Source organism: Odocoileus virginianus, unplaced genomic scaffold (assembly GCF_023699985.2).
Source record: "Odocoileus virginianus isolate 20LAN1187 ecotype Illinois unplaced genomic scaffold, Ovbor_1.2 Unplaced_Scaffold_8, whole genome shotgun sequence".
Lineage (NCBI taxonomy): Eukaryota > Metazoa > Chordata > Mammalia > Artiodactyla > Cervidae > Odocoileus > Odocoileus virginianus.
The window spans coordinates 818,020-842,601 of NW_027224270.1; the positions used below are offsets into that span (position 1 = coordinate 818,020).

At 45.6% G+C, this 24,582-nt stretch overlaps 1 long non-coding RNA gene across 5 annotated transcripts in view; it reads right to left on the minus strand.

Annotated features, from left to right (window-relative positions):
* Positions 1–2,438: 2,438 nt before the first annotated feature.
* The window catches only part of LOC110142795 (uncharacterized), a 99,772-nt gene continuing 77,628 nt past the window's right edge, over positions 2,439–24,582 (minus strand). For 3 of the 5 annotated variants that reach the window (XR_011486035.1, XR_011486034.1, XR_011486036.1), the window contains 4 exons: positions 8,583–8,692; positions 5,928–6,038; positions 3,431–3,605; positions 2,439–3,093 (listed from right to left, as the gene is read on the minus strand). This is a non-coding gene — a long non-coding RNA (uncharacterized lncRNA). Of the gene's footprint in view, positions 3,106–3,430; positions 3,606–5,927; positions 6,039–8,582; positions 8,693–9,636; positions 10,281–24,582 lie in introns of those variants that run through there. The other 2 variants (XR_011486038.1, XR_011486037.1) reach the window with 2 other exon arrangements.

Consider the following 24,582-nt stretch of genomic DNA (forward strand, 5'->3'; position numbering starts at 1 on the left):
GAAGGCTGCTTTGGGAACTGCTTTGGATTTTGCCTAAAAAGACAGCTTGCAGGATGGGTGAGATTCCCAAGAGTAGAGATTAACAATGTGAAAGTGATCAGGAATCATGAGATGCAAGTGGGAAGAGACTCATCACCAAATTAAGTGAAAGGCAGTTGGATATTTTAGTATGTAAATATCAGAAAAACATTCTGAAGCACCCAGCAGGGGGAAAGTCAGCTTTGAGAATGAAGGAAGCCCAGAGACCACATGTCTTATCACACAGCAGCGACACAGACCTTCCCTACTGCCTCATGTTTTTGTCTAACCCCACCCCCAGAGCAGAAGTCAGAGTCAGGCTGATTGAATTGGAGAGAATTAAAGTAAGAATAAGTCAGAGTATAAAGAGTCTGATTGTGCATGCATTTCACCACCATCGGCATTCAGCTGGAAGTGGCCCAATACAGAGGAAGAGAAGCTTTCCATTTGATTGAAGTTTGCAGCTTTGACTGCTATATCGGAACAAACATTTTAATTACTGATATTGTGCTTTGACTAGAAGTTCCTGGAGGACTTTAAAACATTGTCTACAAGTGAACATAAAAGCCAAGATTTCATCAATTGATAGGGAAAGAACTAATGTACACAAAGGATTTAAGGGAACTTGAGGGGAAAAAACCACTATTTTCTCTTTGTGTCTTTGGGTTCTACTTGTTTTAGCATCAAGGCTATATCCAAGAGAATCCATGAGTAACAGGAGACAGTGCAAAGGTGACTTCAGTGCAAGGTAGGTGTCCTTTTGCCAAGTTGGGTGTGTAAGTTTGGGCAGGGACTGAATTACCCAGGGAGACAGGAAGGACAGAGCCTGGCCCCAGGCCAACCTTGTCCACCTTTTCCCCAATAATCTTCAAACAAAGAGGAAAATGATATTTAGGAAATACAGATTTGATCAAAACTACAATGAGATGTCACCTCAGACCAGCCAGAAGGGCTGTCATCAAAAAATCCACCAACAATCAATGCTGGAGAGGGTGTGGAAATAAGGGAGCCCTCCTACATTGTTGGTGGGAATGTGAATGTACAGCCACTATGGAGAACAGTGTGGAGGTTCCTTAAAAACTAAAAATAGGGCTACTGTACGACCCTGCAATCCCATTCCTGGGCTTATATCTAGAGAAAAACATGATCTGAAAGGATACACGCACCCCAATATTCATTGCAGCACTGCTTACACTGGGCAAGACAAGGCAACCTAAACGTCTGTTGACAGAAGAATGGATAAAGAAGATGGGGTACGTATACACAATGGAATATTACTCAGCCATTAAAAAGAAAGAGATAATGCCATGTGCACCAATATGGATGGACCAGAGCGTATCATGCTGGGTGAGGTGGGTCAGGCAGAGGGGGAGAAATGTTGCATGATGCCCCTTATATGTGGAGTCTAGAAAGAAATGTTACAAATGAACTTACTTACGGGGCAGAGACAGACTCACAGCCTTAGACAGCAAGCACATGGCTCCCTGAGGGCAGAATGGGGAAGGACTAGTTAGGGCTGGGGATGGATGGACAGGGATGCACGGCTGTATCTAAAATGGATCACCAGCGAGGACCTCCTGTACGGCACGTGGGACTCTGCTCAGTGTTTTGTGGGAGCCTGGGTGAGGGCAGAGTTTGGGGGAGGATGGATACATGGATGGCTGAGTCCCTTCATTGTTCACCTGAAACTGTCACTTCGCTTGTTAATCAGCTATGCCCCAATACAAAAATAAAAGCATGAAAAAAGAAACACAGATTTGAAGGAGTGCCAGATTATTAGTTTCTTAGCTGCAGCACGTAAATTGGTCCAACGCTGGACCAGGACTTTTCCTCCGAGCTGGACGAAGAATCAGGCTGGAGGTAGCTACGTGGAATAAGCAGAGCCAGAGCCCCCGCCTTCCAAACTTCGCTGCCTCTGTGAACAAGTCACCTGGGCCTTCAGAAGCTCAGGGAACAGTGCTCTGTTCCTCGGAAGGCCGCAGCTCCAGTACAGAGAAGGTGCGTTATCTGGACGCACGGCATCCAGCAGGTTTCAGTGCTTTTAAAGCTAGGGAACAGCTGCCACACACAGCTTCAGGTTTCATGTGACGATATGGCTGACTGCTTTGAAAAGACTATTTGTTGAAACTAAGAGAACAATTTGTTATAATCAGGCATCATTTAATGGTTCTTAAGCTCTGGAAAAACTTGTGCCTAGGTAAACACTGGTAGGTGTTTCATGGCTGAATGAAAACCTTTTTTTTTTTTTTTTTTTAGTCCTGAAATCTATTTTTAGGCCACTAAGATAGTGTTTACAAGTCTCAAAAGATCTTATCATTGTCAGGATGCTTTTCTCTTCATTCCATATAACCAATATAACTATTCAACGTTCATTTTCTAAATGCCAAGACTAATATACCTCAAATAAAATAGAAGCTAAATATTGACACAAATTTATTAGAATATTAGAACTAAAAAGAGACTTGACTCATTTGTTTGGTTCATGCAAGTGAATGCCCCAGACCAGGAATTTTCATTTATTTTTGTGACATCCATTTAATTGAGGGAATCACAAGGGGATTTCAAAATGTACTCTAATTTAATTAACTTTAAAGAGACATGCCTTAACATACTCTTAGCAAAATGCTTTGGTATAATAAAATAAAGCAAATAGAGAAGGTATCTACAGTCCAAAAGGTTGGATCTTGGTGTCTGAAGCCTGTCAAGGTGGAAAGTTATCTACGTATGGTTTCCAGAAGAGGAGAGCCAAGAGGTTCCCTCAGTAATTTATTAGGTGCCTTTTGGAAAAGCAGATAGTCCCCACGGTAGACGCTTTGTCTAGTCTCCCAAGTACTGCCCAGAGGAAAATTCATACACTGCATTCAGATATAACGGGGATAGACAGACTCCTGTTTAGGGTGTGATAACTCGGGGCCGTCACCACACCCGTTTAGGTGAGGATGGAGGGCGTGGTGTGACCGCTGCGCAGAGGCAGGTAGAAGGGTCCCCGTCGACTTGTGTCCACAGAGGGTAGAGGTTTGCACAGGAGACAGGCTGGGAGCTGGGAGCTGGGACTCTTCCCTGGAGCATTCGAACCTAAACAAAGGTCTCCGTGAGCAACAGAATAAAAAGAAGCTGTAAGAGGCTAAAATAACTGTGTGCGTATGAATACGAAGACACGGAATGCCAGAAAGCAGGGCAGACCCTGCGCACAGCACCGCCAAGCGGGCGGCCCCACCGTCCTCCCCGCCGTCGGCGGTGGAGACCCTCGGCCTTCCCCGGGGAGGGAGCGGGGACGCTGTGCGTTTTGCTCCCTCGCGTTGCGCAGTCCCAGTAGAGCCTCGCCTGAATTCCTCATCAGTGTATATTGACTAGAGGGTCCGAGACCCGAGTCAGTAACAAACACACAACACCCATCAAAACGCATGCATACCACCACAGTGGCCCTCAGGAGACTCCACCCTCGTCAGAGTCTGCTTCCGTTCTTCCAGACGCGTCCTCAGTGTTAACACGACTGCTGCTGTGTCAACGTCGTTTTCAGGCCCCGAGTCCCTGGACCAGCGGTTCTGGATCTGGACTCACTAGGATCACTCTGGGCCCCTTCCTACCTGGAAACAATTACAAGGAAAGGCACCGAGTCGTCTAAACCTCTCCCCAAATTCGGGCTCTTTCTCCTTGTTACTGGAAGGCAACTGTAACTCATCTAATGCCTTATCACCTTATTCACAGTGTCCGCACTGCCCCAGCTGTGTGTCTCTAGGAATCCTCTGAATTTCCCTTCTGAATCCTCGTTGGATGTTTATACTCTGCTCGCGGCACCAAACCTTCGCAGAGCCACTTCTACTAACTTCTGCAAACCCACCAAGTGCGTGATGATTCTGGGGGGGGTTTCCTGGAGACCCGTGGGCTCACTCACTCACATGGGGGCCATCCCACCACCCGCACAGCCCCCGCCCTGCCTGGCTTCCTTTTTCTCAGACTCTGGTCTAGCTGTCATTCCGGAGCCCGCCTTCCTTCCACGGGACACGCTCCACGCTGCGTGGAGCCCAGGACTAGCTCCAGAGTCCTCCATGCCCGTCCTGACTCCTTATTCTCCGTGTCCCTCTCTTTCAGTATCAGTGCCTCTGTTTCCCTTCCCGCACCCACTGCAGGCCGGCTTGGGGGCCCTGGAGGCCCTGGGGGAAGAGCCTCAGAGCTCAGCCGGCCCGTCAGCCACCCTCTTCCGCTAGCTCAGGCGGCTGGAGCGCTCCCTCCGGAGCTGCAAACCCGAGAAGTCGCCTGTAAGGCTCTCTCCTTCCTTTCCTTTCTAACGCGTTTCCCCTCCATTCTCTCGGCTCCCCATTTACTCCCTTTCCACTGAAGTCACTGGTGAGTCAGTGAGGCTCCAACCACAGGAACCCGGGAGGCACCGAAACACATCTACTCTCTTGTCTCACTCAGTGCCTGGCAGAACCATTTTCTCTGGAATTCTGACAACTTTATTTTTTTTTTTTGCACTGAAGTATAGTTAATTTACAGGCTTCCCTGGTGGCTCAGTGGTGAAGAATCCACCTGTCAAGCTGGAGATGCAGTTTGCTTCCTGGGTCAGGAAAACCGCCTGGAGGAGGAAATGGCAACCCACTCCAGCGCTCTTGCCTGGAGAATCCCATGCACAGAGGAGCCTGGCGGGCTGCAGCCCACGGGCAGCAAAGGGTCGGACACGACTGAGCAGCTCAACAGAAACAGTCAGTTCACAGTGTTAACTTCTGCTGTAGAGCAGAGCGGTTCAGCTGTCCATATATAATATACACATTCTTTTTTCGTATTCTCTCCATTATGCTTTATCACAGCTTACTGAATACTGTTCCCGGTGCCGCATGGACCTTGCTGTGTATCCATTCTATATATAATAGTTTACATATGCTAACCCCAGACTCCCAGGGAGTTTTGGGAATCTGACAAATATGTTTTTCATCTTGTTATATAAATATCAGGAAAATTATCACAGTTCTCAAAATTAGCAGGTCTTTTTTTTTTTTAAGAAGGGTAAGAGGAGAAAAAAAAAAATCCCTCAACTATTATTTATGAGCTTTCCACAGGCAGAAGGAAGGAGTGAAGGTTGGTATACAAACCACAGGTAAATATATTTAAAGTTGCCCACAGGACTTTAGTATTTGTCCAAGGTGGGCTGAGATACGCAACTGAGAGGTATCCTAAAGGCATGATTCCCTGAACGATGGAAAGATTTTCCTTGAAGTTAAACAGTGGTTTGGACACAACTGTTCTTTTCTACTTGAGGCCTCGGCCCGCTGGCCCTCATTACTCTGTACAGCCTTCCTTTTTGTCATGTGATTAATCCAAACAACTTAATTGCATCTTCCTCTCATCCAGGAAAATCCCTTGTTAATATGTTAGTGACTTCATTGTCCTCGATTTCTCTCTATGTAACTAGGTTTCTGAGTAGAAATTATCAATCAGGTTAACTGAAAATCATGTCGAAGAAAATATTATGCAACTCTCATCAAATGATCATCCACTTTTCCTGCAAGAGTTCTAATACTAAAGCCAGGTTTTCATTTGGTCTTGCATAAAAATACACTGAGAAACTTAACAGAATCCCAAAATTTTGGCCTGGCAAGTGTCATCAAGGAAATATTTCCAAGAAAAAGAAATGTTCAAGCAATATTTATCTATGAGATGTGGTTGTGCATAAGTGGTGAGATGGTAGTTGCCAGATGAAGCAAGTTATTTGTGTTTTCACATAACGTGAAAGGCGTACTATGAAGAGAAATTATTATATAAATATGATGTACTCAATAAAAATGGAAATTGGCTTGAATTATACTTCAAGTTGGTCTAATATTGTGATTGATTATCTTGACTGTAACAGAACTGAATCTTACAGAGTTAAGGCGTTCAAAAGCAGTCTATAGGTTGCCATGGAAACTCACCAAAATATATTCCGACACCACTTGGGGGCATTTCCATTGCACCAATTGACAAGTGCCTGATAGAGAAAGGCTGTTCAGTCAGTGGCTTACCAAAGTAGCTTTGGATTGGACCTCAGAAGAAAAGATAATTATTAATAAGAATATATATCTTACTTGCATTTTTCAAACTATTTAAGACACTCAAGTTTGATATTCTTCAAAAACTTATGAAGTAGGTCCATACTATGACTGCCCTCTTTATTTAGCTGAGAAAACATGGAAAAAATAGAATTATGTGGTTAGAAAGCATTTTCAGGCCATGTTCCTTAGGCAAGATTATAATTAAGTCATCACAAATAAACCATCCGGCATTTTATTCTGAGAAATTTCTAGCTTATTCACAACATCCTAATTAAAAAGAATTTTCCTTAATTAGTCAGTCTATATCTTTCCAAGTAAAATGTAAGCACATTTGTTAACAACAATAAAGATAAATAATAGAATTTCCCTGTACTAAGCACTGTGTCTAAGTTAAACAATCTGCTGAGCCCTTCCTCCATTATAGCATGTCTGTCTTACAGAGTTCTGCGAAGCAGGCCCTGTTGCTGCCACTTAGGGAAGTCAGATCAGATACAGAGAGGGTAACTAATTTGCCCAAGTTCACTATTAAGTGAAAGAAGATCAGAAACCAGATCTGATCGGCTCCTAAGCCTCCTGAGAATTTAATCATTTTGCCCCACTTCCTGTTGCCATTTTATACTTGCATCCAACACACACTTGCTCTGCATTGCACAGTTACAGGCAACACATACATAACATCTTCTGAAAGAGCAGTGGGCTAAAAATAAAGGTCCTGGGGTTAGAGAGCGCTGGGTTCAAACTCAGACAGAAACCAGTTTGTACTTACTGCTCTCTGGTTATGGGAAGGATTTCAGAAGAGTAAATAATGAGGTCGGCCTTGGGGCTTAGTGTAGGGACTCAGAACAGGTGAGTGGTCAACCCATCCTCCCCAACTCTCACATCCCCTAGGCCACCCTTGGCCCTTCAAGTAGTAAGCCAGCCCAAAATGCAAACACTCATTCATGCACTCATTCCTTCATTGAGCAAGGCTTACTGAAGTCTTACTGCTGGACACTGCCCTAGGCACTGTTGATGTGATATTCAACAGCTCAGATCAAACTCTAGCTCTTCCAGGGCCGTTTCCTTGCTAGAAACTTTCCAGGGCTCCACCCCACCTAAAGGATAATATTTGCATCCATCATCAGGGAACACTGAGTCATTCCTGACTAGGAATGCAGAGATTTACAATAAAGCCCATCACCGACTCAATGGACATGAGTTTGGGTAAACTCCGGGAGTTGGTGATGGACAGGGAGACCTGGAGTGCTGTGGTCCATAGGGTTGCAAAGAGTCGGACACGACTGAGTGACTGGACTGAACTGTACTGAACCATAAAGTCTGGGGCACGTGGAATGTTGGGAGGAGCTAGGCAGGACAGGAGAGAGCCAGAAGGAAGGCAGGTGTCTGCAGGGCCCGGCAGGACCGTGGGCTGGATTGAGGACGTGGACTTCCGGCCCCAGCAGTGAGCTCCACAAGCCCTCCCCTCCCAGCCGGGGCTCCCTACACCCGCGCCAGCGCCAAGGGGAAGGACGGCACCATGCACCCTCACCTGCGCCCCTAGGCCCGACCCAGGCCTGCACACAGGAACAGGGTCATAGACCTCCCGACACAACGGTCCTAAGATCTGTGCAAACTTAAGTTTCTAAGTCCAGTTTGGGTCAGATTTTTCTCTTTTGGAAATGAGGTCCTCTTGCAACACCAAATAGGGCCCAGAGACATGCAGCACTGACTACATCTTGGTCAAAATAAAGACTCCCGGGTCTCACCCAGAACAACTGACTCAGAGTCTGCGTTCTAACAAGATCCTCAAGTGATATATATGCACATTAATGTCTGAGATATGCTGGCCCAGATCATGTTTATAACTGATAATAATTTTAAGACAAAATATAAGCAACTCTAGAACATTACACTCCAGCCGTGCCCACTGTTTTCCATAAATATCAGGGGATAAATACAAGGCCGGGGCCTCCCATAAGCTGCCACAGGATAGATTCTGAAATCCTGTAAACCTCCTCGGAAATATTGGCACCCGAGAGGGAAGGACTTTATAGCTCCTGACAAAGTTAGGAGGCTGTAGACAGAACATATTGCATTTGTCAACCTGGAAACATTAAAGAAAGTTTGTTCTTTTGTGCAATCATTTAGCAATAAGGTAAGGCTTGCCAGCTAGATTTATTGGGATATTGGATTTTATGTTTCTTGTATCGAATAATATTTTTTACATTGTTTATGTCTAAATAAATCTGTCTTCTATTTTACATTGCCCTGTTGTATTCTGCCTACAGATAAAGGGTTCAGGGAGCATAATTTGCTCTGCCCTTGGGACATGCAGCCGTACATTAAAACCCAGTCACGTGGCGACTGCAGCAGAGAATTTCAATGTGTTCTGAAAAGTTGCACAGAAATAGTGAGGGAATAAACCTCAATGAGAAGATGTGGTTTCTGATATTGTCTATCTAGTCTGTGCCTGGCAGACACTGATTATCAGCAATATTCACATCCAAAGATGATAATTTTAAAGTAAAATGTAAATGCGCTAAAAACCACACTTACGATCTAATCCCCGAAGCAGCTGCTCTGTGACATCCACGGCTGTATGACCATCAGTCTGTGGTTTTGACTTCTTTTTTTGGTATATATACAAGAATTGAACCAGTAAGCAACTGTGAACATTAAAAAAAGTATGATCAGATTAGAGTTTTAAAATTACTTAGAATATTGCAAAAGAAGTCATGACTATTGTGAGGCAAATTAATGTAGGTCCTTCTTTGTGCTCATAAAAGAAATAGAAATATGCTCTCATCGTGAACAGACAGGATAAAATATGTCCATTTGTGTTACAGTCTTTATCCGTTAGTCTGCTTTATGATTTGATTTCATGTTTTCATTGTTCCAAAGCAATTTTCCAGATTGAATCTTAAAAGGATTATAAACCACAGAAGTCATTTTAAATTCCACATGGACTTAATACACCTCCTGCAATTCTGTGCATTTGTCTTTTAAATTTTATTAAAAATTTTGTTGACACTTTCCCTTTCACTTGTTTCTTACAATCCATTTTGTGTAAAAACTGTCAAACACTGATGGCTGTCTTATTTGTGTGTTTAAAAATATAAGCCAATCAGTATAATTTCAAACGTCAAATATGCTAGAGTTTTATATTTTTTCTATATTAAAATACTCCCCCAAGTTGAAATCATTTGGTGATGCAACAGAAATAAATAAAAGCTTAAGTTCAGAAAATGTCTAGAGGATTTTTTTTTGCTCCAAAGTCTCCTTCTGATGAAAGGATGGATGTGTCCTTCCTTTCTGTTCTAAAGTAGAGCTACTGTTGACAGCACTGGAGAATTTAACGGATCAGTCTTCTTGAGCCCCCCTGAAAGACAGTCTGTGTTTGAACTGGAAGGGGAAAGCTGAGAGTAATGAATTCTTCCATCTGGAGAAATAAGGGCAGGTACAATAGTTTCTCAACAGACCTAGAACATGTAAGCAAGTTGGCCAAGAGGGGCACTAATTTTTGAACTAAAAACTCAGCCTTTTCAAGATAAAATGAATAACCAGTATTTCCGTCAACTATTCTCTCCAGAATTCAGGCACAGGAACTCACGACTCGGTTACTCGCCTCTTCTTCCTGTGTGTCCGAGTCCAGCATGAGTCCAGCCCAGGGCTGGGGTCAGCCACGTCCAGGAGGCGGGTGGGCTTTCCAGAGGAAATGCAGGAGCCTCGGGGACTAACTTCATTGGGAACGGACCACGGACAGAACCTTCACGAGGAGACTTCACCTTAGTCAGCACTGGGCGCGCCGCTGCCCCTGAAGACAAGTCTTACGGGAAACGCGCGCGTGCACGACCGAGCCGGTCCTCCTGCCGCCCGACACCGGCCTCCACCCCTGTCTCTTCCTGAGGTTTCCCCAAGGCCCTCGGGAGATGGGGGAGCCGCGCCTCCGGCCGCGGAGCGGAGGAGCACCGGAACGGGAGCAGGCGCCTTCCTCTGTCCAGGTGCGCCGGCGTTGGAGGACGGCGGTGGGCAAAGCGGAGCACTGGCCGGGAGCTCAACGCAGCAGCAAGCTGGGTCTCTTGTAAAGACAGCTCTTGAATGTTTTGTTCTGTTTTGAATGTCTCATTTGAGGTGTCTGTTGGCTGTGCCGGGCCTTCGATGTCGCTCAGGCTTTTCTCTAGCGCCGCGCGCAAGCCTCTCGTGGCGAAGGCTTCACGAGCTGCAGGTCTCGGGCCCTCGGGTGCCGGCTCAGCACATGCGGTGCGCAGGCGCAGCTGCCTCCTGGCTCGCGCGGTCTTCCCAGACCAGGAGTCGAACCCGCGCGTCCGGCACTGGCAGGCATTCTTTACCACCGCGCGACTAGGGAAGCCCAGCGTGTGTCTCCGTGGTGGCCAAGGGTCCATGGGGCCCGTCAGAGCCGGAAGAGACCCGCTGATTCCTGTCTCATTTTAGAGCAGTAGGTTTACATGCCTTACTTGCTAGCTTGTTGAACACATAAAGGGAGTAAAGTCAGATACTCAATCTGCACTCTGCGGCTCTCAAAGCCAACGTCTTATGTAGGGAATAGGTGGGCTAGTCCACTGTGGACTCTGTTACCCTTGGGGGGAAAAACCTTTCAGGAATAGTGTTAGTTTATTTGTGACTTTATTGGCCTTTACTCAGCCTTCGGTGCAGAAGACAGCAGATGGTTTTTTAGGTATAATGTAGAAACTTGATTATTGACACAGCATCTGCATATTCACAGTGCTCTGAGAGTCAGCTTTGATAATAACCTCTATATAAAACAAAAATTTCCAGTAGAGGAAAATACACTTGTGTTCTGTTCTCCTGTCTCACCTTCTTTTTAATATTTAAACACCATGTTTGCATGGATTCTTGCAGCCCATGTAAGAGAGTGCACTTCTCTGATCTTGACAGCAGACAGTTTCCAAATTGATACCCCAGCTGTCTGACACAAGCCAGAAGCGGGCTTTTGTTCTGTCTTGGACTATATCGTCCCAGTTTTTCCAGCCCCTCTGATGGACATTGTTCTCAGCAGTGCTACTTGTTGTTCAGTCGCTAAGTCACATCTGATTCTCTGAGACCTTACGGACTACAGCAGGCCAGGCTTCCTTGTCCTTCACTATCTCCCGGAGTGTGCTCAAACTCATGTCTGTTGAGATGGTGATGCTGTTTAACCATCTCCTCCTCTGCCACCAGCGCGTCTAATGGTATCCAAATAAGTCCCAGCAGACTTTACAAAGGAGGTGAGGCTGTCTAGGATGTGATTATGCAACAAGTGTTTTTATTTGATAAAGAGTCTCTATCAAATAAGCAAAAATCAGAGCTTATTTTCTACTTTGAACTTGTACCTACTAATACATAGTTTTTCTCAGATACTAGAGACATTTTTTCCACTTTAAAAAGAAAACTTAAAATTAGAGCAGTTGTAGGAGTAACCTTTTTGCTATGTTTTCACAAAAGATAAGATTTTTCTAAAAATATGAAAAGCACATCAAAATATTGAACTCACTACTCACGTTCTTATACTCCCACAGTATTCCACACATGTTCACCCCTTAAATTTGGCCTTTCTCCACAGGACAGACCTGAGGGCACTCCTTTGCACATGCCTGGCGTGGATGGTGAGGGGACCAAACACAAGGCTCTGCTAGGATGGGCAACTGCCTCCAGCTGGTCACACCTCACTGCCACCCCACTGCCCGGACACCAGTTGAGAGGTGGTGCTCACCAGCATCACAGCCCCAGGAGCACCGGGAGGCCAGCCTCTGTGCACGTGGGAGGTGATGAAAAGTGTTGTTCATCCACAATTAGACGCTCAGGGGACCGTGTGGTTGGTATCTCCTGCACAGTTAGGAGACTTGAGCTTGCCCTGCTTTAAAGGCGGGCTTTAAGAGGAAGCCAGTTCACTTAATGTAAGAAAGTCATTCTTCACCAATTAGCAATGATCTCATTTTGTTTAATGTCCGAGGACAAGATTGTGAATATTTTCCAGGAAGCAGAATCATCTCCTACAGAGTTTCCATGGTAGAAGCCATAAGAATAGACATCAATCTGACTGTCCAACTCCCAGAGGCACCATTGTGCTGCAGCCTTTTCTAAGGGAGATGGCTCTCAAAAAAGGACCTAGGTATAGGTAGCATTTTAGAGCCAGGACGAGAAGGATCTTAGAGCTTATCTGGTCTTATCCCTTATTTTACATCTGAAGAAACTGAAGTAGTATAGATGATCAAACAAGGAAATTCATGTAGATTTCTTACAATCCTAACATGTGCTGAACCAATATTAGCTATTATTATATTGGTCTGCTGTTTGCTCTCTCTTTAAATATATATCCTTAAGAATATATATATCGTGGACCTTTTTTGGATCTATTTCATTTACTTATATGAAAGCACCACCATTTTCTAAAGTAGTTCTTAACTGATGAGCATTTATGTTATTTCCGATGTTTTAAATTTCAAACACTGTGTAGCGAGCACCCTCACAGAAGTATCTTTCCATGCCCATGTATCATTTCTGCAGGCTAGACACCTAGAGGTGGGGTCCTTAATGTGTGTGCTTAAGGTTTAAAAATTACTGCCAAATATTTCTCTAGGCCTATTCTATTACTTTCTATTCCATCAACCATGTGTAGGAAGAATTCCCCACAACCTTACTTGCACTGGATATAGTCAGCCAGCCATTTAACCTTTTTTTTCCAATCCAGAGGTTAAAACAATAATGTGGTTTTAATTTGTATTTCTACCATTATTACTGAGATTGAGCCTCTTTCCATGTATTTGCAGACAGTGCATTTTCCTGTGTGGTTCCTACCATACTCTTTGCTTATTTTTCTGAGGCGTGGACAGAGGAGCCTGGTGGGCTGCAGCCCACAGGGTCACAAAGGGTCAGACACAACTGAACGACTGAGCACAAGCTCATATGCCCTTTCCTTATTCGTCTGTAGCAGCAATGTATTCAGTAAACACGTGTTGGGTGTCCTTATGTGCTGAATGCCCTTGGACTGGGGGTGGACCAGGAACAGTGACTATGTACAATGAACACTGTCTGTGCACCGGACAATGCTCGGTGACTCAGAGAAGTGCTGTGAGCTCAGAACTGCTCCCGTCCCTGCCATGAGCTCAGTACTCCTGCTGTCACTGCCGCGAGCTCAGTGCTCCTGCCGACCCCGCCGCAAGCTCAGTGCTCCTGCCGACCCCGCGAGCTCAGTGCCCCTGCCGTCCCCGCCGCGAGCTCAGTGCCCCTGCCAACCCTGTGGGCTCAGTGCCCCTGCCGACCCCGCCGCGGGCTCAGTGCCCCTGCCGACCCTGTGGGCTCAGTGCCCCTGCCGACCCCGCCGCGGGCTCAGTGCCCCTGCCGACCCTGTGGGCTCAGTGCCCCTGCCGACCCCGCCGCGGGCTCAGTGCCCCTGCCGACCCCGCCGCGGGCTCAGTGCCCCTGCCGACCCCGCCGCGGGCTCAGTGCCCCTGCCGTCCCCGCCGTGGGCTCAGTGCCCCTGCCGACCCCGCGGGCTCAGTGCCCCTGCCGACCCCGCGGGCTCAGAACTGCTGCCACCCCGCTGTGCCGTTACCCTGAAACATGAAGAGGCTGCAGGACGTGCCCAGGGCCATGCACCTTGTGAACAGCAGAACCAGAGCTTCCGCCCAGACCTGGGAAGCTCTCCTCACGGTCCTGGGAACTCTGGATGCAGACAGACTCAGGAACTTAAGCAGGGGTGGTTGCTTGAGGGAAACCGTTCTCCATGGGAAGGGCCCCAGTCTGAAACTGGCGCTGAGGGCCATGACGGAGTAGAGCCGAGCGCAGTCCAGGTACGAGCGTGAACGGCTTGTTAACAGTGGCCACAGGTACCTCTCAGTGGTGCTGTCTGAGCTGTTTGGGGGGATTCTTGGAATATTTTTGGCAAAGATGTAAATCAAAAAATTATATCATCATATCTATCAGTTATTTTCATTTATGGTTTCCAGATTTTGTTTCTTAGAAGAGCATCTACCAAATTCAGATTTTAAAAATTTACCTAATTTCATTTTGATACTTTGTTACTTTTTAATGCATAGATATTTAATTCATATGGCATTTATTTGGGGGCTGACTCCAGAGAAACCAAATAAACCTTTTTCTAAGTAGAAATGAGTTCCATCTCATTCACTGCCTTTATTACTTGTAGTTGCTAAGTTATTTGCTGCTTAAAGAATTTAAGGTTGAAAGAAAGGCATTGATTAAAAAATTCTACCTCAAAGGGTTTTGATATTGCAGTTTCCTTGAGAAAATTTTAATATGTCTTTCTACAGTTGGGCATACTACTGAGTACATGTAGGAAAATCTAGAAATCAGCAACCAGTTGATTTCTTCTTGGGCCAATATGTTGAAGAGAAAGAATTTGGACTTTGGAATCAGACAACTTGAGTCCCTTGGACTGCAATGAGATCCAACCAGTCCATCCTAAAGATCAGTCCTGAATATTCATTGGAAGGACTGATGTTGAAGCTGAAACTCCAATACTTTGGCCACCTGATGTGAAGAGCTGACTCATTGGAAAAGACCCTGATGCTGGGAAAGATTGAGGGCAGGGAGGAGAAGGGGACGACAGAGGATGAGACGGTTGGATGGCATCATCGACTCGATGGACATGGGTTTGGGTGGACTCCAGGAGTTGGTGATGGACAGGGAGGCCTGGCGTGCTGCAGTCCATGGGGTCTCAGAGTCGGACACGACTGAGTGACTGAACAGGACTGAACTGAACTTGAGTTTAAATCCTGGCTGCAGAAGCCTGGAACACTGCAGCTCATGTGGTGGCGAAGAGTCGGACACAGCTTAGCGACTGAGCAACATCACTTACTGGCCAAAGGGCGTTTAGGGATTATTTACCCTTTGTGTGCATGTCTGCTCAGTCGCCTCTGTTGTGTCTGACTCTCTGTGACCCCTTGGACTCTAGCCCACCAGGCTCCTCTCTCCATGGGATTCTCCATGGCAAGAATCCTGGAGTGGGTTGCCATGCCCTTCTCCAAGAGATCTTCCCAATCCAGGGATCGAACCCGTGGAGTCTCCTACATCCTCTGGATTACAGGCAGATTTTTTACCACTGAGCCACCTGGGAAGCCCAGAAACTCAATTTCCTGGCTGCAAAAATAAGGATATCTACTTTATGAGATAAAGATAATCAAGATAATGTGGAGGGAAAAAAAAAACCATTTCTGTACTTGGGCAATAACAAGCCCCTCAATAAATATTAGTTTGGTTATATTTACAATGTTGATTGTCATATTATATATAATACAGAAATATTTGTCTCCTAATCCATTCAGATGTTTTTGTCAATTAGACAAGGACATTAACTATTACACACTTAATCAAATAAATGAATTCATACACATATATCTTATTTAACTGATAAAAAATCAGTACGAACTTAAAAGCTCTGGTGCTGTAAACAGTTAGTGTAGTTGACACATATGTAACAAATGTGAGGGGGAACCCAGGGGAAGAGGGGCATCAGCTAAGTGGTGCAGTCAGGAAACAAAGGCCTTAGGGAAATAATACACATGCCAAATCATACTGTTAATGTCTAAAGTAACTCCCAGGGATTGATACAAAAGCTAGATGCAAATGGTCATATCTCAGACTTTCCACAGACTGTACTCAAGGGTGAAGGGCTATGTAACCTGTCAATTAAACAAAAATAACCAGAGTAGATTTAAAAAGAAATGGTAGAGGCTTCCACTTTTCACCCAAAATAGAGCAACAGGGACCAGAGATACTCTCCACATTCAACAACCAGAAAAGGAACAAAATATATGAAAGAATAGACGAAGAACTCTGGATGTGCGGTGCCTGAGGATAGTGACCCTTGAGAGACGGGCAGCCCGGCTCACTGCCTTGAGGGCGTTTCCAGGCCATGGCACAGGGAGGGGACCGGCGAGACGCCAGCGGCTCCCTGGGGTTGAAGAGATGGAGCTGGGAGTCCAGAGACGCCAAGGTAATCAGTGGACGTAGGCGCATGCACCCGGGGTGAGCTGCACAGGTGGAAAGTCCAGAGATGTGGAGAGGGTCTGTCTCAGATGAGGTTTGAGCAGAGCGTGCTTGTGCAGAAATATTTGAGTGAAGAGCACCATTCAAAAAATTTGAAGTAAGAGAGTCTGGCACTCATGTAGATCTGGAAATAGTATCTGTTCTTATTACCAGATTGGAAAACCTCAGAATTCACAGAGAACTAAACACAATACACAAGAAAGCCTTGCCTCAGTAGTGGGGAATAAATATCCCTAGATTGGACACTGTCTACTAAATCTTAGGAGCAAGATCAGAAAGGATCAAACAATTGTCAAACAACTACATTCCAGAATAAAGCTCAAGTATTCTTATAAGTATACCAAAATATCCAGCACCCAAAAAAATAAAATTCATGAGATCTGGCATATATACAAAACTGCCAGGCATAAAAAAAAAAGAAAAAAAACCCAGAAAAATACTATCCATATACTGTCCATAATAAGGAGAAAAATCAACCCACCTAAACTGGCACAGATATTAGAATTAGCAGATGAGGACATTAAAACAGGTGATTTCCATATGTTCAAAAGTTAAGATACAAAAAAGACCCAAATCAAATTTTTAGAGATTATACTACAATGTGTAAGTTAGAAAATATACTGGCTGGGGTTACTGGCAGATGCGACATCGAAGAAGAAAAGATTAGTGAATCCAAATATCTAACCATAGAAACTATCCAAAATGAAACCCAGAGAAAAAGGATAATTTTTCTTTTTTTAATGAGCAGAGCATCATTGAGCTATGGAATAATTTCAAGCAGATTAATACTCATGTAATTGGAATCTTTGAAGGTGAAGGTGGAAGGACAAAAATATTTGAGGAAATAAGGGTTGGAAATTTTCTAAATTTAATGAAAATTATAGATCCAAGAAGTTCAATGGACCTCAGATACAAGAAACATGAAAAAAATGATACCAGGACACATCATAACTGATTTGCTCAAAAGCAATGATAATGAGAAAATATTAAAAGTGGCCAGAGAAAGAAGGTACATTATGTAGAGTGGAACAAAGATAAAGATAATAGAGTCCTCACTAGCAATAATCAAGTGAGAAAACTGTGGGGCCACATATGCAAAGTACTGAAGGAAAAAAAAAAAGTCAACATAGAATTCTATACTCAGTGAAAAAAAGGCAAATATTATTATTATTATACATACAAAAGCTAAAAGCATAATATTAACCTGAAGACATACCCTGAAAGAAAATTTAAAGCTCAGGCAGAAAGCAAATAATAATGGATGGAAGTACAGATGTGCAGAAAGGAAATAAGAATACCAGAAAAGATAATTATGTGGGTAAATATATAATTTATTTCCTTATTATCTACATTTCTTTAAAAGATAAGTGAGTATTTAAATAAAAATAATTACAGTATATTGTGTAGCTTATACAAGAAATAAAATGTGTGCCAACCAAAGCACAGAGACCAGAGAGGAAGGAATGGCAGCATGCTGCTTAAAGGTTCTCATGCAGTATATGAACTGGAATAATGCCAGCTGACAGTAGCCTGTGATAAATTAAAGATGGGTGCTATAACCCTAAGCCAGCCACTGAAATAACAAAATAGAGTTATAGCTAACAATGTAACTAAGGAGATAAACTGAAATCATAAGAAATGTAAATAATCTACCATAAGGCAAAAAAGAAAAAAGAGAACAAGCAGAGATGGTAAGAATGGAACACAAAATTACAAGATGATTCTCATGAACCTAGCCATGTCAACAATCACATTCAATGCTCCAATTAAAAGGCAAAGCTTGTTGAACTTAAATAAGTGTTGCCTCACAGGAGACTTACCTAAAATATAAAGACATGCATGAGTTAAACTTAAAAGGACAGAAAAAGATACACCAAGATTAAAGCTGTACAAAGAAAAGTTGGAGTTACAACCGTCTACTATACAACTTTTGCTCCAATACTTTGGCCACCTGATGGGAAGAGCTGACTCACTTGAAAAGACCCTGATGCTGGGAAAGATTGAGGGCAGGAGGAGAAGGGGACGACAGAGGATGAGATGGTTGGGTGGCATCACTGACTCAATGGACATGGGTTTGGGTGGACTCTGGGAGCTGGTGATGGACAGGGAGGCCTGGCGTGCTGCAGTTCACGGGGTCGAAAAGAGTCGGACACGACTGAGCGACTGAACTGAACTGAACTGAACTATACTACTATATTACTATCAACTGAGGTGGATTTTAGAGCAGCAAAATACTACTTGGAATACTACCAAACTCATTTTGTAATTATAAAGAGTTCAGTTTATTCGGATGACATAAGCATCTAAACATGAAAGAACCTAATTACAGAGCATCAAAATACATGGGGCAGACGTGACAGAATCTCAGCACGGAACAGAACAGCCACAGTCCTGGTGGCCATTTCAACCTCCATCTCCCAGTCACTGGGAGCAAGATGACGAAGTTCAGCAAGTGTTCAAAATGTTTAAAACCAGTGTGAACCACCTTGACCTACTGACCTTTGTAAAATGCCAGAAGACATATTCAGGACCTGTAGACCATATTCTGGTTCATAAAACAAGTCCCAGTAAAGTGAAAAATGCTCCACTTATACAAAATGTGACAGAATATTTCTGGAAATTTGTCCCAAAGTTTGGAAATTAAGTAAAAACAGTTCCAAATAACTTATGGGCCAAGGAAGAAATCAAAAGGAAAATTAGGAAGCATTCTGAACTGAATAAAAAAAGAAAAACTACAGTTTAATCTATATAAGTTCACTTCTGGGAAATTTATGTATTAATCATCTATATTATAAGAGTAACTGTAAGGTGATGAATATTAAGTAGACTTGTTGTGTGATCATTTTGCAATGTATGTGTGTGTGTGAAAGTTGCTCAGTCACATCTGATTCTTTGCAACCCCATGGACTATAGCCTGTCAGACTCCTCCGTCCATGGAATTCTCCAGGCCAGAATCCTGGAGTGGGTAGCCTGTCCCCTCTCCAGGGGATCTCCCAACCCAGGAATCAAACCGGGGTTTCTTGCATTCCAGGTGGATTCTTTACCAGCTGAGTGATCATTTTGTAATGTATAAAAATATGAAATGACTTTGATTTATAGGTGAAACTAGTACAATGTTATAGATCAATATATCTCAACTGTTAAAAAGTAAATAAAGGGATACACAAAGAGGGAAAAAGGGCTATAAGTTTCAAGATCAGTGTATAGGGTAAGCTAGTTAAAGTCTGGGTTAGAAAACATAAAAATGAATTTATTTAGTAATGAGCCAGATTGTCTCTAGTGCCTAAGTAACCCTCTTATAGAAGTTCGGTGCATAGGGTTGAAAACTATCTTTTTCTGAAAATCAGGGTCCTGTTTGAGGGACTCTTCAGAAACCCAGCCATGCCCGCAGTGAGGCACGGATCGCCCAGAGGGAGCCAGGGACTCCCTGAGGATTCAGCACAGCGCCCAGGGCCTGCGACGCACGACCAGAGGTTTCAGCAACCTGCGGAGCGAGTGACGTGGGATCCTCAATGCTCTGTCCTAGGGAGACCCCCCTGTCCTAACCAAAACACATTAGCAATTTCCCAGCTTTCCCACCTGTGTCCTGGGCTATCTCTCAGCCTGCCCACTGGGCAGGGCTGGTAACAGTGAGCGGCGAGGTGACAGGTCCTCACCTCACAGCATTTACTGAGCACCTGTCCCGTCCCAGCCGTGCGTGCAAAGCTCAGAGCACGGCCTCTTCGTAGCGGGCGCAGGGCCGCCGCTGACAGTCTCTGCCGCGGCTCCCCAGGCGCAGCAGACCCCTTGTCCCTGTGTGGTATGCTGGGACAGGCCTCGGCTCCAGGCACTTTGCGACTCTTTTTCTTAGCCAAGTCTTTCTCAAGGTTAAAATACAGAAATAAGTGTTAGTACCAAGCTTATCTCCTTGTCTCAACTTATCTTGCTCATTAAAATGACTTGTGGCTGTGTGTGTGCAAAATGGATATCATCTATCGAGTTTTTTCATGAGTCACACACCATCTTAAAAACGTAGTGTGGATTAACACATTTAATCCACATAGGAACTCTATGGAATGGCAGCAATAGTACTACTGTCCTCATTTAAAATGAGGAAATTGAGGCATAGAGGGGCAAAGTAATCTGTCCAACTCTGCAGATTTAGTAAGAAATGATGGAGACAGGGTCTGGTTCTCGGTGTTATAATTCAGGAACCCACGCCAGCTGATCAGGAGACTAATGACGCTGGATGGGGTGAGGACATGACTGGCTGAGAGCCAGTTGACTTTGCCAAGTGAAAAATATTCTGTTTTGTGGTCACAGAGTCCTTAAAATCTTTGTTTATTGGTGACAAGCTGTATCAAGTCAAGGAACTAGAATGGCTCATTGTAAAGCCGTTCTGGTGACTTGAAAAATAGCCCCCAACTCAGTGAGTACCAGCCGCACCAGCTCACCCAGAGGGCCTGAGTGGTTTTCCCCTCATCTCTGCCAAAGTCTGCTCCAGTCCAGAGAGGGGGCTGCGGAGTCGTTGAGAAGGGCGGGCCTCGGAGCCCGGGGCGAAGCAGAGCCGCCGCCCGTTGCCGGAAGCAGTCAGAGGACAGAGAGATGCCACCGAGCCTCGCCCTCGGAGACTCTGAGGGAGAGACACTCAAGAGTCAGGTTTCAAAGTGTGGCGAGGAAGCAGCCCGAGGAAACACTGATATTTCAAAAGCTCGTGTCTCTAGTTGCTGGTGTTAGCTCTATTATGAATTTTTCCTCTTTATGGATCTATATTTTCCATATTTTCTACCAGAAAACCTACAGTTAGTGTTACAGCCTTTAAAATGACACATGGTAGGAAAACATAAGAAAGGATTTACTGGCAGAGTTGCCGATGGATAGAGTAGTCTAGAAATACCCATAGCGGGACTTAGGAATCACACTGACATACGCTGTTCACCAGGAGGGATAAAGTTTGAATGCGCCTCATCAGAGGGGAAGGGATTCCTTTCACAGAAGGTGATCGAGTGGAGGTCGGACAGCCATTAAATGGAATGCCATCGAGAAGACTGATGTGTCTGCTGGGCGGTCAGTCTCCGACCCTGCTGCTCAGGTGTGGTCCATGAACCGGCGCACAGCAGTTAGGACTGAAGGCCCTCTGGGCCTGCCCCAAGCCAGAAGAATGCCGAGAAGTATTTAAACGCCCGGCCTGCCCCAAGCCAGAAGAATCCCGAGAAGTATTTAAACGCCCGGCCTGCCCCAAGCCAGAAGAAGCCTGAGAAGTATTTAAACGCCCGGCCTGCCCCAAGCCAGAAGAATCCCGAGAAGTACTTAAACGCCTGGCCTGCCTCCAACCTGGGCGCTTGCTCGGTGCCGCTAGACCAGCGGCCGTGAGTGGGGACCCTGGGCTCCAGGACCGTTCAGAGCCGCTGGCGGGTCTGAGCATCTCAGCTTTGCAGCCCCTGGGTCCCCTGAGAGGCAGGGGCTCCCTCCTCCCGAAGCTGTCCCGTTCCGCCAGGCCAGCCACGCCGGGCCTCCTCTGTCCTCGGGGGCACTTCCTGACCTGGCCCTAAGCCCACGAGATACCCGGCCCCACGGTCCGCGCGGCGTTGAGGTCTCCCCAGCATCCTCTGCCGTCCTTGCCACAGCCGCACCCAGGGGCCCACGGATGACCGCCCTCCTGCCCCGGGTCCACCGACAGCCCGCCCTGCTGGAGCGGGCGTGAGAGTTCCTGCCTCAGCCCCGAGGTCTGCGGGAAGGAGGCATTCGCGTCTAAGTGTCTCACCTAATTCACCACACGAAGGGGTCAGCCTGCCGTTCATCAGAGGGTCCTGGGGTGACCTACGAATCTCTGTGTTGCCCACCCCCACCCCGCCCTGATGGGCAGAAAGTGCTACCCTCCTTGCTCTCACATTAGCCCAAGTGCCTCTCTTGGGTCTGGGCCGAGGTGTGATTATATACCGCAGAATCTCTCCAGAACCTGAAGGAAATGAACCCGTCATGTTTGTGCATCTATTCAGTTAGTTCAGCCACTCAGTCGTGTCCAATTCTTCGTGACCCCATGGACCACAGCACGCCAGGCTTCCCCATCCATCACCAACTCCTGGAGTTTACTCAAACTCATCTCCATCGAGTCGGTGATGCCATCCAACCCTCTCATCCTCTGTCATCCCCTTCTCCTCCTGCCCTCAGTCTTTACTGAGCTGGAAACTTTGTTGTCACATTTGAATTTTACCCTCACATTAAAAGGATGATCCTGATGGTTCCATTTTTCAGATGAGGAAGATGAAGGCACAGGAAGATGAAGGAACATGGTCAAGGCTACACAACAAGCAAGAGCAAGAGAGATTTGACCCCAGAGCTGGCTGACACCAATTTCCATATTGACCCCGTTGTCCTCTCCATCACCCTAGACTTCCAGTGGGAGGTCTGCCATGTCCTAGTTCCTCAGCACTGAGGAATCCTGTGTAACAAGGTGGAGACATTATTCCCGCCAAGGTCCCAAGGCTGGAGGATCCCGAAAGACAGAGCAAACCGAGAGGCCACGGATGTCACATGTCAGAGCACAGGTGTCAGGGGGTTGCAGAGCATCGCAGAGTGGCCTAAGTGGAAGAGGTGGGTGGAACGGCTAGGGAACCAGAGGTGGCAGGCGGCCACAGCCTCCATGGAGTTTATCATCTCATCTATCTCACTCATCGGATTGGAAACCCCAGAAAGCCAAACTGTCTTATTCGCTGCTGTATCTATAAAACATAGTAGGTGCTCAGTAAACAGGTAGATGTCATTGGCCACGGCCCCTTGTCACAACAAATATTCAATAAAGCTACAAAAACTTGTGATGAACTCTATGTGATTCTATGTCTTATGAACGCTGATAAGGGGTTGGGGGTATTGCACCTGAGTTAGACCTTTGGCTTGATGAGGACCTATTAATACATTGTAAAATGGATGCAGGAGAGGAGACAGAGAATAAAAACAAGCCTGGAAATTAACAGCAATTGTGCTGAGTCCGCAGTAACCTCCAGTTGTCAGCATAGGGATTTGAGCAAAGTTTACCAAAATCTGAGGGTAGAAAAGCTCCCAGGTGACTCCTGGAAAACCTCAAAGAGACAGTGTTCCAGACGACAACTACATTCTTCTTCATTGTAAAATACCAACCAAAATCCTTGCCCCACATGCGCACAGGACCAAGACCAGGAGTTTTCAATACAAGAACTAACACTGCTTTTTCTTGGGCTCAGGTTTCAGTTTCCCTGATGCCCACACCAGGGTTCATTCTCCAGAAGAGCTAATACGGTCCAATCGCTGTCCAACTCTGATCCACAGGGCTGTGTGTTCAAATCCATATTGTTTCCTAGTGACCCATATGTCTCTAGCCCAAAGAATCCAGGAATATGACATAAATCCTCATTCTTTTCTGGCTTTTGTCTTGGCTCCAGAAGCCCTAATTGAAGGTCTCTATGCCTTATCTTCTGCTGCTCGCAGCCGGATTACAAAGCTCTCCTAGGACTCAGGGGCCCCCTGTTCATATTCCTCACGATTTCTGTGCACACACATAGCATGTGCTTGATAAATGTGGCTGACCAAGGAGATGTCTGATCACCCTAACTTTTTAAGTCCTGTAGGAGAGTAGTGGTTTTTATATAACTTGACTCTAAGTGGGGGATCCTGAAGGGAGGGTAGGAGGTGTAAATTTCCTTAGTTAGGCCTCAGAATTTTTGTGCTATCAAGGTTTTTTTTCCTATACCAAAGATTCCACTTTCACTTAAATTCAGTGAGACCTTCGTAAAAAGCAAGGCATAGAGAGACATTCCAGAGAAGCCTAGAATCATAGTCTTTGACTTTAAAAAAGGAAAGTGAAGTCATTATTTATTTTCTTCTTCTTATGTTCTACAGAGTAAGTCCACAGTGATGATAACCAATAGCAATGTTAGTGAAACTGGGTGTAAACAATGAACTACTATGGACAATTGCCACGGTTATTGTGATTTGCCTGATTTTACAGTTGGTATCTAGTAAACTGTAAGGTACTGAGTACTAAGGAGAAAACATCACAGGGGAAAGCAGGAAAGAGCAGCTCAGTTTTCAAACTGTGGAGGGTCTTTGAACAGGTGTGCTTTGAGCAGCTAACAAGCTATGCAGACCTTACACAGACGCCCTTGCACAGTGCTGGGGACTCAGCAGTGAGCAAGACAGAAAAGACCCCTGTCTGCAAGGCTTCTGCGGGATTCCAGGGAGAGTGACTAAGGAGCAGAGGGTCTTGGGGACGGTCAACTGCAGGCTGCATGGAGCCCTGCTCTCCCCACCGAGGGACAGACTGGGCGGCCTCTGTCTTCAGCCTACACGTCCTGGCATCCTGTGACCACCTGGAGACGCTCTCATTCCAGTCCGCTTTTTCCTTCTGGGGTCTCTGCCTCCCCCCGTTCCCGCGGCCTCCTTCCTTCATCCTGGAAACACAGCTGCTCTCCCGCACTGCTCTGCTCAGCCCTCTGCCCTTTTCTTTCTGTATCTCCCCTCAGAGACCTAGCTCACTGCCAAGGGGTCAACCACCACTTCCAAGCTGTTAACT